Below are 17,094 nucleotides of genomic sequence, written 5' to 3'. Positions count from 1 at the left end.
AATTTGGTTAGGTTAGGTAAGGATAATTTGGTTAGGTTAGGTAAGGTTAGGTTAGGGTAGGTTAGGTTGGGGTGGGTGTTGTTGGGTTTGGGTTGGGGTTGGGTTAGGTTTGGTTAGGTTAGGTTAGGTTACGTTAGGTTAGGTTAGGTTAGGTTACGTTAGGTTGGGTTAGATCAGGTAAGGTTAGGTTACGTTAGAATAGGTTAGGTTAGGTTAGGTTAGGTTAGGTTAGGTTGGTTAGGTTAGGTTAGGTTAGGTTAGCTTAGGTTAGGTTAGGTTGGGTTGGGTTGGGTTAGGTTGGGTTAGGTTAGGTTAGGTTAGGTTAGGTTCGGTTCGGTTAGTTTAGGTTAGTTAGGTTAGGTTAGGTTGGGTTGGGTTAGGTTAGGTTAGGTTAGGTTAGGTAAGGTTAGGTTAGGTTACGTTAGGTTAAGGTATGAACCGTCGTAAATCCGCGTTACACAATGTCACTTAGTGAGATGCAGTGTTTTTCACCTTTACAAGTCGGGAACTGCGATATCTAATGTGAAAGCGCTTGAAACCGTCGTAATGTTGTAGAAAGCAATGTAAAGTAGCGAGTGAAACGTTTTCTAACGATAGAAGTGCGAAGGTTATACTAGGTTGAGTTATGTTAGTTTAGGCTAGGTAGCGTCGTGAAACCACCAAAAACGACGTCATCTAACGAGATAGTGTTGTTTTATTGCGAGTACGAAACTGCGATAGGTAAAATGTTGTGAAAGCACACAAAACGGCATGAACAAGCCAAATACTGCGTGTTGTACCGTTAAAAGTGCGAAAGTGCTATGTTGTGACATTCTCGGTAAAGCGCATGCAAGTATCGTGAAACCTTAAAGAACGATGTCATTTAGCGAGATACAGCGTTCTGTACTGTAATAAGTTGGTGAGAAACTGTGAGGTCAAGCAAATATCGTAATTGTGAACGAAACAGTGTAATTGAGCGTCTTTAGATACAAGTGCGAATGTTAGGTTAGGTTGACATATCAACCGTCGTAAAACCGCATTAAACAATGTCACTTGGTGAGATATAGTGTTTTTCAACATTACAAGTCGGGAACTACGATATCTAATGTGAAAGCGCATGAAACCGTCGTAATCTTGTAGAAAACATTGTAAAGTGGCGAGTAAAACGTTTTCTAACGATAGAAGTGCGAAGGTTAGGTTTGGTTAGGTTAGTTTAAGCTAGGTAGCGTCGTGAAACTACCAAAAACGACGTCATCTAACAAGATAGTGTTGTTAGATAGCGAGTATTAAACTGCGATAGGTGAAATGTTGTGAAAGCACACAAAACGGTATGAACAAGCCAAATACTGCGTGTTGTACCGTTACAAGTGCGAAACTGCTATGTTGTGATATTCTCGTTAAAGCGCATGCAAGCATCGTGAAATCTTAAAGAACGATGTCATTTAGCGAGATACAGCGTTCTGTACTGCAATAAGTTGGTGAAAAACTGTGAGGTTATGCAAATATCCTAATTGTGAACGAAACAGTGTAATAGAGCGTTTTTTAATACAAGTGCGAATGTTAGGTTAGGTTAAGATATGAACCGTCGTAAAACCGCATTAAACAATGTCACTTAGTGAGATGCAGTGTTTTTCACCATTACAAGTCGGGAACTGCGATATCTAATGTGAAAGCGCTTGCAAACGTCGTTAGGTTAGGTTAGGTTAGGTTAGGTTAGGTTAGGTTAGGTTACGTTAGGTTAGGTTAGGTTAGGTTAGGTTTGGTTAGGTTAGGTTAGGTTAGGTTAGGTTAGGGTATGTTAGGTAAGGTTTGGTTAGGTTAGGTTAGGTTGGTTTAGGTAAGGTTAGGTTAGGTTAAGATATGAACCGCGCTAAAACCGCATTAAACAATGTCACTTAGTGAGATGCTGTGTTTTTCACCATTACAAGTCGGGAACTGCGATATCTAATGTGAAAGCGCATGAAACCGTCGTAATCTTGTAGAAAACATTGTAAAGTAGCGAATAAAACGTTTTCTAACGATAGAAGTGCGAAGGTTCGGTTAGTTTGAGCTAGGTAGCGTCGTGAAACCACCAAAAACGATGTCATCTAACGAGATAGTGTTGTTTTATTGCGAGTACGAAACTGCGATAGGTGAAATATTGGGAAAGCACACAAAATGGCATGAACTAGCCAGATACTGCGTCTTGTGCCGTTACAAGTGCGAAACTGATTTATTCTGATATTCTCGTTAAAGCGCATGCAAGTATCGTGAAACCTTAAAGAACGATGTCATTTAGCGAGATACAGTGTTCTGTACTGTAATAGGTTGGTGAGAAACTGTGAGGTCAAGCAAATATCGTAATTGTGAACGAAACAGTGTAATTGAGCGTATTTAGATACAAGTGCGAATGTTAGGTTAGGTTGAGATATCAACCGTCGTAAAACCGCATTAAACAATGTCACTTAGTGAGATGTAGTGTTTTTCAACATTACAAGTCGGGAACTACGCTATCTAATGTGAAAGCGCATGAAACCGTCGTAATCTTGTAGAAAACATTGTAAAGTTGCGAGTAAAACGTTTTCTAACGATAGAAGTGCGAAGGTTAGCTTGAGTTATGTTAGTTTAAGCTATGTAGCGTCGTGAAACTACCAAAAACGACGTCATCTAACGAGATAGTGTTGTTTTATTGCGAGTATTGAACTGCGATAGGTGAAATGTTGTGAATGTACACAAAACGGCATGAACAAGCCAAATACTGCGTGTTCTACCGTTACAAGTGCGAAACTGCTATATTGTGATATTCTCGTTAAAGCGCATGCAAGCATCGTGAAACCTTAAAGAACAATGTCATTTAGCGAGATACAGCGTTCTGTACTGCAATATGTTGGTGAAAAACTGTAAGGTTATGCAAATATCGTAATTGTGAACGAAACAGTGTAATAGAGCGTTTTTCAATACAAGTACGAATGTTAGGTTAGGTTAAGATATTAACCGTCGTAAAACCGCATTAAACAATGTCACTTAGTGAGATGCAGTGTTTTTCACCATTACAAGTTGGGAACTGCGATATCTAATGTGAAAGCGCTTGCAAATGTCGTTAGGTTGGGTTAGGTTAGGTTAGGTTAGGTTACGTTAGGTTAGGTTTGGTTAGGTTAGGTTAGGTTAGGTTACGTTAGGTTAGGTTGGGTTAGGTTAGGTTAGGTTACGTTAGGTTAAGGTATGAACCGTCGTAAAACCGCAATAAACAATGTCACTTAGTGAGATGCAGTGTTTTTCACCTTTACAAGTTGGGAACTGCGATATCTAATGTGAAAGCGCTTGAAACCGTCGTAATGTTGTAGAAAGCAATGTAAAGTAGCGAGTAAAACGTTTTCTAACGATAGAAGTGCGAAGGTTATGTTAGGTTGAGTTATGTTAGTTGAAGCTAGGTAGCGTCGTGAAACCACCAAAAACGACGTCATCTAACGAGATAGTGTTGTTTTATTGCGAGTACGAAACTGCGATAGGTAAAATGTTGTGAAAGCACACAAAACGGCATGAACAAGCCAAATACTGCGTGTTGTACCGTTACAAGTGCGAAACTGCTTTATTCTGATATTCTCGTTAAAGCGCATGCAAGTATCGTGAAACCTTAAAGAACGATGTCATTTAGCGAGATACAGCGTTCTGTACTGTAATAGGTTGGTGAGAAACTGTGAGGTCAAGCAAATATCGTAATTGTGAACGAAACAGTGTAATTGAGCGTATTTAGATACAAGTGCGAATGTTAGGTTAGGTTGAGATATCAACCGTCGTAAAACCGCATTAAACAATGTCACTTAGTGAGATGTAGTGTTTTTCAACATTACAAGTCGGGAACTACGATATCTAATGTGAAAGCGCATGAAACCGTCGTAATCTTGTAGAAAACATTGTAAAGTTGCGAGTAAAACGTTTTCTAACGATAGAAGTGCGAAGGTTAGCTTGAGTTATGTTAGTTTAAGCTATGTAGCGTCGTGAAACTACCAAAAACGACGTCATCTAACGAGATAGTGTTGTTTTATTGCGAGTATTAAACTGCGATAGGTGAAATGTTGTGAATGCACACAAAACGGCATGAACAAGCCAAATACTGCGTGTTCTACCGTTACAAGTGCGAAACTGCTATATTGTGATATTCTCGTTAAAGCGCATGCAAGCATCGTGAAACCTTAAAGAACAATGTCATTTAGCGAGATACAGCGTTCTGTACTGCAATATGTTGGTGAAAAACTGTGAGGTTATGCAAATATCCTAATTGTGAACGAAACAGTGTAATAGAGCGTTTTTAGATACAAGTGCGAATGTTAGGTTAGGTTAAGATATGAACCGTCGTAAAACCGCATTAAACAATGTCAATTACTGAGATGCAGTGTTTTTCACCATTAAAAGTGGGGAACTGCGATATTTAATGTGAAAGCGCTTGCAACCGTCGTTAGGTTAGGTTAGGTTAGGTTAGGTTAGGTTTGGTTAGGTTAGGTTAGGTTAGGTTAGATTAGGTTAGGTTGGGTTGAGTTGGGTTAGGTTAGGTTAGGTTAGGTTAGGTTGGGTTAGGTTAGGTTACGTTAGGTTAGGTTAGGTTACGTTAGGTTAGGTTAGGTTAGGTTACGTTAGGTTAGGTTAGGTTAGGTAAGGATAATTTCGTTAGGTTAGGTAAGGTTAGGTTAGGTTAGGTTGGGTTGGGTGTTGTTGGGTTGGGTTGGGTTGGGTTAGGTTGGGTTAGGTTAGGTTAGGTTACGTTAGGTTAGGTTAGGTTAGGTTACGTTAGGTTATGTTAGGTTAGGTTAGGTTACGTTAGGTTAGGTTAGGTCAGGTAAGGTTAGGTTACGTTAGAATAGGTTAGGTTAGGTTACGTTAGGTTAGGTTAAGTTAGGTTAGGTTAGGTTTGGTTAGGTTAGGTTAGGTTAGCTTAGGTTAGGTTAGGTTGGGTTGGGTTGGGTTAGGTTGGGTTGGGTTGGGTTGGGTTAGGTTAGGTTAGGTTAGGTAAGGTTAGGTTAGGTTAGGTTAGGTTAAGGTATGAACCGTCGTAAAACCGCATTAAACAATGTCACTTAGTGAGATGCAGTGTTTTTCACCTTTACAAGTTGGGAACTGTGATATCTAATGTGAAAGCGCTTGAAACCGTCGTAATGTTGTAGAAAGCAATGTAAAGTAGCGAGTAAAACGTTTTCTCACGATAGAAGTGCGAAGGTCATGTTAGGTTGAGTTATGTTAGTTTAAGCTAGGTAGCGTCGTGAAACTACCAAAAACAACGTCATCTAACGAGATAGTGTTGTTTTATTGTGAGTACGAAACTGCGATAGGTGAAATGTTGTGAAAGCACACAAAACGGCATGAACAAGCCAAATACTGCGTGTTGTACCGTTACAAGTGCGAAACTGCTATGTTGTGATATTCTCGTTAAAGCGCATGCAAGCATCGTGAAACCTTAAAGAACGATGTCATTTAGCGAGATACAGCATTCTGTACTGCAATAAGTTGGTGAAAAACTCTGAGGTTATGCAACTATCCTAATTGTGAACGAAACAGTGTAATAGAGCGTTTTTTAATACAAGTGCGAATGTTAGGTTAGGTTAAGATATGAACCGTCGTAAAACCGCATTAAACAATGTCACTTAGTGAGATGCAGTGTTTTTCACCTTTACAAGTTGGGAACTGTGATATCTAATGTGAAAGCGCTTGAAACCGTCGTAATGTTGTAGAAAGCAATGTAAAGTAGCGAGTAAAACGTTTTCTAACGATAGAAGTGCAAAGGTCATGTTAGGTTGAGTTATGTTAGTTTAAGCTAGGTAGCGTCGTGAAACTACCAAAAACAACGTCATCTAACGAGATAGTGTTGTTTTATTGCGACTACGAAACTGCGATAGGTGAAATGTTGTGAAAGCACACAAAACGGCATGAACAAGCCGAATACTGCGTGTTGTACCGTTACAAGTGCGAAACTGCTATGTTGTGATATTCTCGTTAAAGCGCATGAAAGCATCGTGAAACCTTTAAGAACGATGTCATTTAGCGAGATACAGCGTTCTGTACTGCAATAAGTTGGTGAAAAACTGTGAGGTTATGCAAATATCCTAATTGTGAACGAAACAGTGTAATAGAGCGTTTTTTAATTCAAGTGCGAATGTTAGGTTAGGTTAAGATATGAACCGTCGTAAAACCGCATTAATCAATGTCACTTAGTGAGATGCAGTGTTTTTCACCATTACAAGTCGGGAACTGCGATATCTAATGTGAAAGCGCTTGCAAACGTCGTTAGGTTAGGTTAGGTTAGGTTAGATTAGGTTAGGTTACGTTAGGTTAGGTTAGGTTAGGTTAGGTTAGGTTAGGTTAGGTTACGTTAGGTTAGGTTAGGTTAGGTTAGGTTAGGTTAGGTTTGGTTAGGTTAGGTTAGGTTAGGTTAGGTTAGGGTATGTTAGGTAAGGTTTGGTTAGGTTAGGTTAGGTTAGGTTGGTTTAGGTAAGGTTAGGTTAGGTTAAGATATGAACCGCGCTAAAACCGCATTAAACAATGTCACTTAGTGAGATGCTGTGTTTTTCACCATTACAAGTCGGGAACTGCGATATCTAATGTGAAAGCGCATGAAACCGTCGTAATCTTGTAGAAAACATTGTAAAGTAGCGAGTAAAACGTTTTCTAACGATAGAAGTGCGAAGGTTATGTTAGGTTGAGTTATGTTAGTTTAAGCTAGGTTGCGTCGTGAAACCTCCAAAAACGACGTCATCTAACGAGATAGTGTTGTTTTATTGCGAGTACGAAACTGCGATAGGTAAAATGTTGTGAAAGCACACAAAACGGCATGAACAAGCCAAATACTGCGTGTTGTACCGTTACAAGTGCGAAACTGCTTTATTCTGATATTCTCGTTAAAGCGCATGCAAGTATCGTGAAACCTTAAAGAACGATGTCATTTAGCGAGATACAGCGTTCTGTACTGTAATAGGTTGGTGAGTAACTGTGAGGTCAAGCAAATATCGTAATTGTGAACGAAACAGTGTAATTGAGCGTATTTAGATACAAGTGCGAATGTTAGGTTAGGTTGAGATATCAACCGTCGTAAAACCGCATTAAAAAATGTCACTTAGTGAGATGTAGTGTTTTTCAACATTACAAGTCTTGAACTACGATATCTAATGTGAAAGCGCATGAAACCGTCGTAATCTTGTAGAAAACATTGTAAAGTTGCGAGTAAAACGTTTTCTAACGATAGAAGTGCGAAGGTTAGCTTGAGTTATGTTAGTTTAAGCTATGTAGCGTCGTGAAACTACCAAAAACGACGTCATCTAACGAGATAGTGTTGTTTTATTGCGAGTATTAAACTGCGATAGGTGAAATGTTGTGAATGCACACAAAACGGCATGAACAAGCCAAATACTGCGTGTTCTACCGCTACAAGTGCGAAACTGCTATATTGTGATATTCTCGTTAAAGCGCATGCAAGCATCGTGAAACCTTAAAGAACAATGTCATTTAGCGAGATACAGCGTTCTGTACTGTAATAGGTTGGTGAGAAACTGTGAGGTCAAGCAAATATCGTAATTGTGAACGAAACAGTGTAATTGAGCGTATTTAGATACAAGTGCGAATGTTAGGTTAGGTTGAGATATCAACCGTCGTAAAACCGCATTAAACAATGTCACTTAGTGAGATGTAGTGTTTTTCAACATTACAAGTCGGGAACTACGCTATCTAATGTGAAACCGCATGAAACCGTCGTAATCTTGTAGAAAACATTGTAAAGTTGCGAGTAAAACGTTTTCTAACGATAGAAGTGCGAAGGTTAGCTTGAGTTATGTTAGTTTAAGCTATGTAGCGTCGTGAAACTACCAAAAACGACGTCATCTAACGAGATAGTGTTGTTTTATTGCGAGTATTGAACTGCGATAGGTGAAATGTTGTGAATGCACACAAAACGGCATGAACAAGCCAAATACTGCGTGTTCTACCATTACAAGTGCGAAACTGCTATATTGTGATATTCTCGTTAAAGCGCATGCAAGCATCGTGAAACCTTAAAGAACAATGTCATTTAGCGAGATACAGCGTTCTGTACTGCAATATGTTGGTGAAAAACTGTGAGGTCAAGCAAATATCGTAATTGTGAACGAAACAGTGTAATTGAGCGTATTTAGATACAAGTGCGAATGTTAGGTTAGGTTGAGATATCAACCGTCGTAAAACCGCATTAAACAATGTCACTTAGTGAGATGCAGTGTTTTTCACCATTACAAGTTGGGAACTGCGATATCTAATGTGAAAGCGCTTGCAAACGTCGTTAGGTTAGGTTAGGTTAGGTTAGGTTAGGTTAGGTTACGTTAGGTTAGGTTTGGTTAGGTTAGGTTAGGTTAGGTTAGGTTAGGTTGGGTTGGGTTAGGTTAGGTTAGGTTACGTTAGGTTAAGGTATGAACCGTCGTAAAACCGCAATAAACAATGTCACTTGGTGAGATGCAGTGTTTTTCACCTTTACAAGTTGGGAACTGCGATATCTAATGTGAAAGCGCTTGAAACCGTCGTAATGTTGTAGAAAGCAATGTAAAGTAGCGAGTAAAACGTTTTCTAACGATAGAAGTGCGAAGGTTATGTTAGGTTGAGTTATGTTAGTTTAAGCTAGGTAGCGTCGTGAAACCACCAAAAACGACGTCATCTAACGAGATAGTGTTGTTTTATTGCGAGTACGAAACTGCGATAGGTAAAATGTTGTGAAAGCACACAAAACGGCATGAACAAGCCAAATACTGCGTGTTGTACCGTTACAAGTGCGAAACTGCTATGTTGTGACATTCTCGGTAAAGCGCATGCAAGTATCGTGAAACCTTAAAGAACGATGTCATTTAGCGAGATACAGCGTTCTGTACTGTAATAAGTTGGTGAGAAACTGTGAGGTCAAGCAAATATCGTAATTGTGAACGAAACAGTGTAATTGAGCGTCTTTAGATACAAGTGCGAATGTTAGGTTAGGTTGACATATCAACCGTCGTAAAACCGCATTAAACAATGTCACTTAGTGAGATGTAGTGTTTTTCAACATTACAAGTCGGGAACTACGATATCTAATGTGAAAGCGCATGAAACCGTCGTAATCTTGTAGAAAACATAGTAAAGTGGCGAGTAAAACGTTTTCAAACGATAGAAGTGCGAAGGTTAGGTTAGGTTAGGTTAGTTTAAGCTAGGTAGCGTCGTGAAACTACCAAAAACGACGTCATCTAACGATATAGTGTTGTTTTATAGCGAGTATTAAACTGCGATAGGTGAAATGTTGTGAAAGCACACAAAACGGCATGAACAAGCCAAATACTGCGTGTTCTACCGTTACAAGTGCGAAACTGCTATATTGTGATATTCTCGTTAAAGCGCATGCAAGCATCGTGAAACCTTAAAGAACAATGTCATTTAGCGAGATACAGCGTTCTGTACTGCAATATGTTGGTGAAAAACTGTGAGGTTATGCAAATATCCTAATTGTGAACGAAACAGTGTAATAGAGCGTTTTTAGATACAAGTGCGAATGTTAGGTTAGGTTAAGATATGAACCGTCGTAAAACCGCATTAAACAATGTCAATTACTGAGATGCAGTGTTTTTCACCATTAAAAGTGGGGAACTGCGATATTTAATGTGAAAGCGCTTGCAACCGTCGTTAGGTTAGGTTAGGTTAGGTTAGGTTAGGTTTGGTTAGGTTAGGTTAGGTTAGGTTAGGTTAGATTAGGTTAGGTTGGGTTGAGTTGGGTTAGGTTAGGTTAGGTTAGGTTAGGTTGGGTTAGGTTAGGTTACGTTAGGTTAGGTTAGGTTAGGTAAGGTTAGGTTAGGTTAGGTTAGGTTGGGTTGGGTGTTGTTGGGTTGGGTTGGGTTGGGTTAGGTTGGGTTAGGTTAGGTTAGGTTACGTTAGGTTAGGTTAGGTTAGGTTACGTTAGGTTATGTTAGGTTAGGTTAGGTTACGTTAGGTTAGGTTAGGTCAGGTAAGGTTAGGTTACGTTAGAATAGGTTAGGTTAGGTTACGTTAGGTTAGGTTAAGTTAGGTTAGGTTAGGTTTGGTTAGGTTAGCTTAGGTTAGGTTAGGTTGGGTTGGGTTGGGTTAGGTTGGGTTAGGTTAGGTTAGGTTAGGTTAGGTTGGGTTAGGTTAGGTTAGGTTAGGTTAGGTTGGGTTGGGTTAGGTTAGGTTAGGTTAGGTTAGGTTAGGTAAGGTTAGGTTAGGTTAGGTTAGGTTAAGGTATGAACCGTCGTAAAACCGCATTAAACAATGTCACTTAGTGAGATGCAGTGTTTTTCACCTTTACAAGTTGGGAACTGTGATATCTAATGTGAAAGCGCTTGAAACCATCGTAATGTTGTAGAAAGCAATGTAAAGTAGCGAGTAAAACATTTTCTAACGATAGAAGTGCGAAGGTTATATTAGGTTGAGTTATGTTAGTTTAAGTTATGTAGCGTCGTGAGACCACCAAAAAGGACGTCATCTAACGAGATAGTGTTGTTTTATTGCATGTACGAAACTGCAATAGGTGAAATGTTGTGAAAGCACACAAAACGGCATGAACAAGCCAAATACTGCGTGTTGTACCGTTACAAGTGCGAAACTGCTATGTTGTGATATTCTCGTTAAAGCGCATGCAAGCATCGTGAAACCTTAAAGAACGATGTCATTTAGCGAGATACAGCGTTCTGTACTGCAATAAGTTGGTGAAAAACTGTGAGGTTATGCAAATATCGTAATTGTGAACGAAACAGTGTAATAGAGCGTTTTTCAATACAAGTGCGAATCATAAGTTAGGTTAAGATATGAACCGTCGTAAAACCGCATTAAACAATGTCACTTAGTGAGATGCAGTGTTTTTCACCATTACAAGTCGGGAACTGCGATATCTAATGGGAAAGCGCTTGCAAACGTCGTTAGGTTAGGTTAGGTTAGGTTAGGTTACGTTAGGTTAGGTTAGGTTAGGTTTGGTTAGGTTAGGTTAGGTTAGGTTAGGTTATGTTAGGTAAGGTTTGGTTAGGTTAGGTTAGGTTGGGTTAGGTTGGGTTAAGTAAGGTTAGGTTAGGTTGGGTTAGGTTAGGTTAGGTTAAGTAATGAACCGCGCTAAAACCGCATTAAACAATGTCACTTAGTGAGATGCTGTGTTTTTCACCATTACAAGTCGGGAACTGCGATATCTAATGTGAAAGCGCATGAAACCGTCGTAATCTTGTAGAAAACATTGTAAAGTTGCGAGTAAAACGTTTTCTAACGATAGAAGTGCGAAAGTTAGCTTGAGTTATGTTAGTTTAAGCTATGTGGCGTCGTGAAACTACCAAAAACGACGTCATCTAACGAGATAGTGTTGTTTTATTGCGAGTATTAAACTGCGATAGGTGAAATGTTGTGAATGCACACAAAACGGCATGAACAAGCCAAATACTGCGTGTTCTACCGTTACAAGTGCGAAACTGCTATATTGTGATATTCTCGTTAAAGCGCATGCAAGCATCGTGAAACCTTAAAGAACAATGTCATTTAGCGAGATACAGCGTTCTGTACTGCAATATGTTGGTGAAAAACTGTGAGGTTATGCAAATATCCTAATTGTGAACGAAACAGTGTAATAGAGCGTTTTTAGATACAAGTGCGAATGTTAGGTTAGGTTAAGATATGAACCGTCGTAAAACCGCATTAAACAATGTCAATTACTGAGATGCAGTGTTTTTCACCATTAAAAGTGGGGAACTGCGATATTTAATGTGAAACGGCTTGCAACCGTCGTTAGGTTAGGTTAGGTTAGGTTAGGTTAGGTTAGGTTTGGTTAGGTTAGGTTAGGTTAGGTTAGGTTAGATTAGGTTAGGTTGGGTTGAGTTGGGTTAGGTTAGGTTAGGTTAGGTTAGGTTGGGTTAGGTTAGGTTACGTTAGGTTAGGTTAGGTTACGTTAGGTTAGGTTAGGTTAGGTTACGTTAGGTTAGGTTAGGTTAGGTAAGGATAATTTCGTTAGGTTAGGTAAGGTTAGGTTAGGTTAGGTTAGGTCAGGTAAGGTTAGGTTACGTTAGAATAGGTTAGGTTAGGTTACGTTAGGTTAGGTTAAGTTAGGTTAGGTCATGTTTGGTTAGGTTAGGTTAGGTTAGCTTAGGTTAGGTTAGGTTGGGTTGGGTTGGGTTAGGTTGGGTTGGGTTGGGTTGGGTTAGGTTAGGTTAGGTTAGGTAAGGTTAGGTTAGGTTAGGTTAGGTTAGGTTAAGGTATGAACCGTCGTAAAACCGAATTAAACAATGTCACTTAGTGAGATGCAGTGTTTTTCACCTTTACAAGTTGGGAACTGTGATATCTAATGTGAAAGCGCTTGAAACCGTCGTAATGTTGTAGAAAGCAATGTAAAGTAGCGAGTAAAACGTTTTCTCACGATAGAAGTGCGAAGGTCATGTTAGGTTGAGTTATGTTAGTTTAAGCTAGGTAGCGTCGTGAAACTACCAAAAACAACGTCATCTAACGAGATAGTGTTGTTTTATTGTGAGTACGAAACTGCGATAGGTGAAATGTTGTGAAAGCACACAAAACGGCATGAACAAGCCAAATACTGCGTGTTGTACCGTTACAAGTGCGAAACTGCTATGTTGTGATATTCTCGTTAAAGCGCATGCAAGCATCGTGAAACCTTAAAGAACGATGTCATTTAGCGAGATACAGCGTTCTGTACTGCAATAAGTTGGTGAAAAACTGTGAGGTTATGCAAATATCCTAATTGTGAACGAAACAGTGTAATAGAGCGTTTTTTAATACAAGTGCGAATGTTAGGTTAGGTTAAGATATGAACCGTTGTAAAACCGCATTAAACAATGTAACTTAGTGAGATGCAGTGTTTTTCACCTTTACAAGTTGGGAACTGTGATATCTAATGTGAAAGCGCTTGAAACCGTCGTAATGTTGTAGAAAGCAATGTAAAGTAGCGAGTAAAACGTTTTCTAACGATAGAAGTGCAAAGGTCATGTTAGGTTGAGTTATGTTAGTTTAAGCTAGGTAGCGTCGTGAAACTACCAAAAACAACGTCATCTAACGAGATAGTGTTGTTTTATTGCGACTACGAAACTGCGATAGGTGAAATGTTGTGAAAGCACACAAAACGGCATGAACAAGCCAAATACTGCGTGTTGTACCGTTACAAGTGCGAAACTGCTATGTTGTGATATTCTCGTTAAAGCGCATGAAAGCATCGTGAAACCTTTAAGAACGATGTCATTTAGCGAGATACAGCGTTCTGTACTGCAATAAGTTGGTGAAAAACTGTGAGGTTATGCAAATATCCTAATTGTGAACGAAACAGTGTAATAGAGCGTTTTTTAATTCAAGTGCGAATGTTAGGTTAGGTTAAGATATGAACCGTCGTAAAACCGCATTAATCAATGTCACTTAGTGAGATGCAGTGTTTTTCACCATTACAAGTCGGGAACTGCGATATCTAATGTGAAAGCGCTTGCAAACGTCGTTAGGTTAGGTTAGGTTAGGTTAGGTTAGGTTAGGTTAGGTTACGTTAGGTTAGGTTAGGTTAGGTTAGGTTAGGTTAGGTTTGGTTAGGTTAGGTTAGGTTAGGTAAGGGTATGTTAGGTAAGGTTTGGTTCGGTTAGGTTAGGTTAGGTTGGTTTAGGTAAGGTTAGGTTAGGTTAAGATATGAACCGCGCTAAAACCGCATTAAACAATGTCACTTAGTGAGATGCTGTGTTTTTCACCATTACAAGTCGGGAACTGCGATATCTAATGTGAAAGCGCATGAAACCGTCGTAATCTTGTAGAAAACATTGTAAAGTAGCGAGTAAAACGTTTTCTAACGATAGAAGTGCGAAGGTTATGTTAGGTTGAGTTATGTTAGTTTAAGCTAGGTAGCGTCGTGAAACCTCCAAAAACGACGTCATCTAACGAGATAGTGTTGTTTTATTGCGAGTACGAAACTGCGATAGGTAAAATGTTGTGAAAGCACACAAAACGGCATGAACAAGCCAAATACTGCGTGTTGTACCGTTACAAGTGCGAAACTGCTTTATTCTGATATTCTCGTTAAAGCGCATGCAAGTATCGTGAAACCTTAAAGAACGATGTCATTTAGCGAGATACAGCGTTCTGTACTGTAATAGGTTGGTGAGAAACTGTGAGGTCAAGCAAATATCGTAATTGTGAACGAAACAGTGTAATTGAGCGTATTTAGATACAAGTGCGAATGTTAGGTTAGGTTGAGATATCAACCGTCGTAAAAACGCATTAAACAATGTCACTTAGTGAGATGTAGTGTTTTTCAACATTACAAGTCTTGAACTACGATATCTAATGTGAAAGCGCATGAAACCGTCGTAATCTTGTAGAAAACATTGTAAAGTTGCGAGTAAAACGTTTTCTAACGATAGAAGTGCGAAGGTTAGCTTGAGTTATGTTAGTTTAAGCTATGTAGCGTCGTGAAACTACCAAAAACGACGTCATCTAACGAGATAGTGTTGTTTTATTGCGAGTATTAAACTGCGATAGGTGAAATGTTGTGAATGCACACAAAACGGCATGAACAAGCCAAATACTGCGTGTTCTACCGTTACAAGTGCGAAACTGCTATATTGTGATATTCTCGTTAAAGCGCATGCAAGCATCGTGAAACCTTAAAGAACAATGTCATTTAGCGAGATACAGCGTTCTGTACTGCAATATGTTGGTGAAAAACTGTGAGGTTATGCAAATATCGTAATTGTGAACAAAACAGTGTAATAGAGCGTTTTTAAATACAAGTGCGAATGTTAGGTTAGGTTAAGATATGAACCGTCGTAAAACTGCATTAATCAATGTCACTTAGTGAGATGCAGTGTTTTTCACCATTACAAGTCGGGAACTGCGATATCTAATGTGAAAGCGCTTGCAAACGTCGTTAGGTTAGGTTAGGTTAGGTTAGGTTAGGTTAGGTTAGGTTAGGTTAGGTTGCGTTAGGTTAGGTTAGGTTAGGTTAGGTTTGGTTAGGTTAGGTTAGGTTAGGTTAGGGTATGTTAGGTAAGGTTTGGTTAGGTTAGGTTAGGTTAGGTTGGTTTAGGTAAGGTTAGGTTAGGTTAAGATATGAACCGCGCTAAAACCGCATTAAACAATGTCACTTAGTGAGATGCTGTGTTTTTCACCATTACAAGTCGGGAACTGCGATATCTAATGTGAAAGCGCATGAAACCGTCGTAATCTTGTAGAAAACATTGTAAAGTAGCGAGTAAAACGTTTTCTAACGATAGAAGTGCGAAGGTTATGTTAGGTTGAGTTATGTTAGTTTAAGCTAGGTAGCGTCGTGAAACCTCCAAAAACGACGTCATCTAACGAGATAGTGTTGTTTTATTGCGAGTACGAAACTGCGATAGGTAAAATGTTGTGAAAGCACACAAAACGGCATGAACAAGCCAAATACTGCGTGTTGTACCGTTACAAGTGCGAAACTGCTATGTTGTGACATTCTCGGTAAAGCGCATGCAAGTATCGTGAAACCTTAAAGAACGATGTCATTTAGCGAGATACAGCGTTCTGTACTGCAATAAGTTGGTGAAAAACTGTGAGGTTATGCAAATATCGTAATTGTGAACAAAACAGTGTAATAGAGCGTTTTTAGATACAAGTGCGAATGTTAGGTTAGGTTAAGATATGAACCGTCGTAAAACCGCATTAAACAATGTCAATTACTGAGTTGCAGTGTTTTTCACCATTAAAAGTGGGGAACTGCGATATTTAATGTGAAAGCGCTTGCAACCGTCGTTAGATTAGGTTAGGTTAGGTTAGGTTAGGTTAGGTTAGGTTAGGTTAGGTTTGGTTAGGTTAGGTTAGGTTAGGTTAGGTTAGATTAGGTTGGGTTGAGTTGGGTTAGGTTAGGTTAGGTTAGGTTAGGTTGGGTTAGGTTAGGTTAGGTTACGTTAGGTTAGGTTAGGTTACGTTAGGTTAGGTTAGGTTAGGTTGGGTTAGGTTAGGTTAGGTTACGTTAGGTTAGGTTAGGTTAGGTTACGTTAGGTTATGTTAGGTTAGGTTAGGTTACGTTAGGTTAGGTTAGGTCAGGTAAGGTTAGGTTACGTTAGAATAGGTTAGGTTAGGTTACGTTAGGTTAGGTTAAGTTAGGTTAGGTTAGGTTTGGTTAGGTTAGCTTAGGTTAGGTTAGGTTGGGTTGGGTTGGGTTAGGTTGGGTTAGGTTAGGTTAGGTTAGGTTAGGTTGGGTTAGGTTAGGTTAGGTTAGGTTAGGTTGGGTTGGGTTAGGTTAGGTTAGGTTAGGTTAGGTAAGGTTAGGTTAGGTTAGGTTAGGTTAAGGTATGAACCGTCGTAAAACCGCATTAAACAATGTCACTTAGTGAGATGCAGTGTTTTTCACCTTTACAAGTTGGGAACTGTGATATCTAATGTGAAAGCGCTTGAAACCATCGTAATGTTGTAGAAAGCAATGTAAAGTAGCGAGTAAAACATTTTCTAACGATAGAAGTGCGAAGGTTATATTAGGTTGAGTTATGTTAGTTTAAGTTATGTAGCGTCGTGAGACCACCAAAAAGGACGTCATCTAACGAGATAGTGTTGTTTTATTGCATGTACGAAACTGCAATAGGTGAAATGTTGTGAAAGCACACAAAACGGCATGAACAAGCCAAATACTGCGTGTTGTACCGTTACAAGTGCGAAACTGCTATGTTGTGATATTCTCGTTAAAGCGCATGCAAGCATCGTGAAACCTTAAAGAACGATGTCATTTAGCGAGATACAGCGTTCTGTACTGCAATAAGTTGGTGAAAAACTGTGAGGTTATGCAAATATCGTAATTGTGAACGAAACAGTGTAATAGAGCGTTTTTCAATACAAGTGCGAATCATAAGTTAGGTTAAGATATGAACCGTCGTAAAACCGCATTAAACAATGTCACTTAGTGAGATGCAGTGTTTTTCACCATTACAAGTCGGGAACTGCGATATCTAATGGGAAAGCGCTTGCAAACGTCGTTAGGTTAGGTTAGGTTAGGTTAGGTTACGTTAGGTTAGGTTAGGTTAGGTTTGGTTAGGTTAGGTTAGGTTAGGTTAGGTTATGTTAGGTAAGGTTTGGTTAGGTTAGGTTAGGTTAGGTTGGGTTAGGTTGGGTTAAGTAAGGTTAGGTTAGGTTGGGTTAGGTTAGGTTAGGTTAGGTTAAGATATG

Source organism: Rhipicephalus microplus, unplaced genomic scaffold (assembly GCF_043290135.1).
Source record: "Rhipicephalus microplus isolate Deutch F79 unplaced genomic scaffold, USDA_Rmic scaffold_33, whole genome shotgun sequence".
In the NCBI taxonomy this organism is placed as follows: Eukaryota; Metazoa; Arthropoda; class Arachnida; order Ixodida; family Ixodidae; genus Rhipicephalus; species Rhipicephalus microplus.
The sequence above is the reverse complement of the archived record's forward strand: the minus strand, read 5'-3'. Positions refer to the sequence as shown.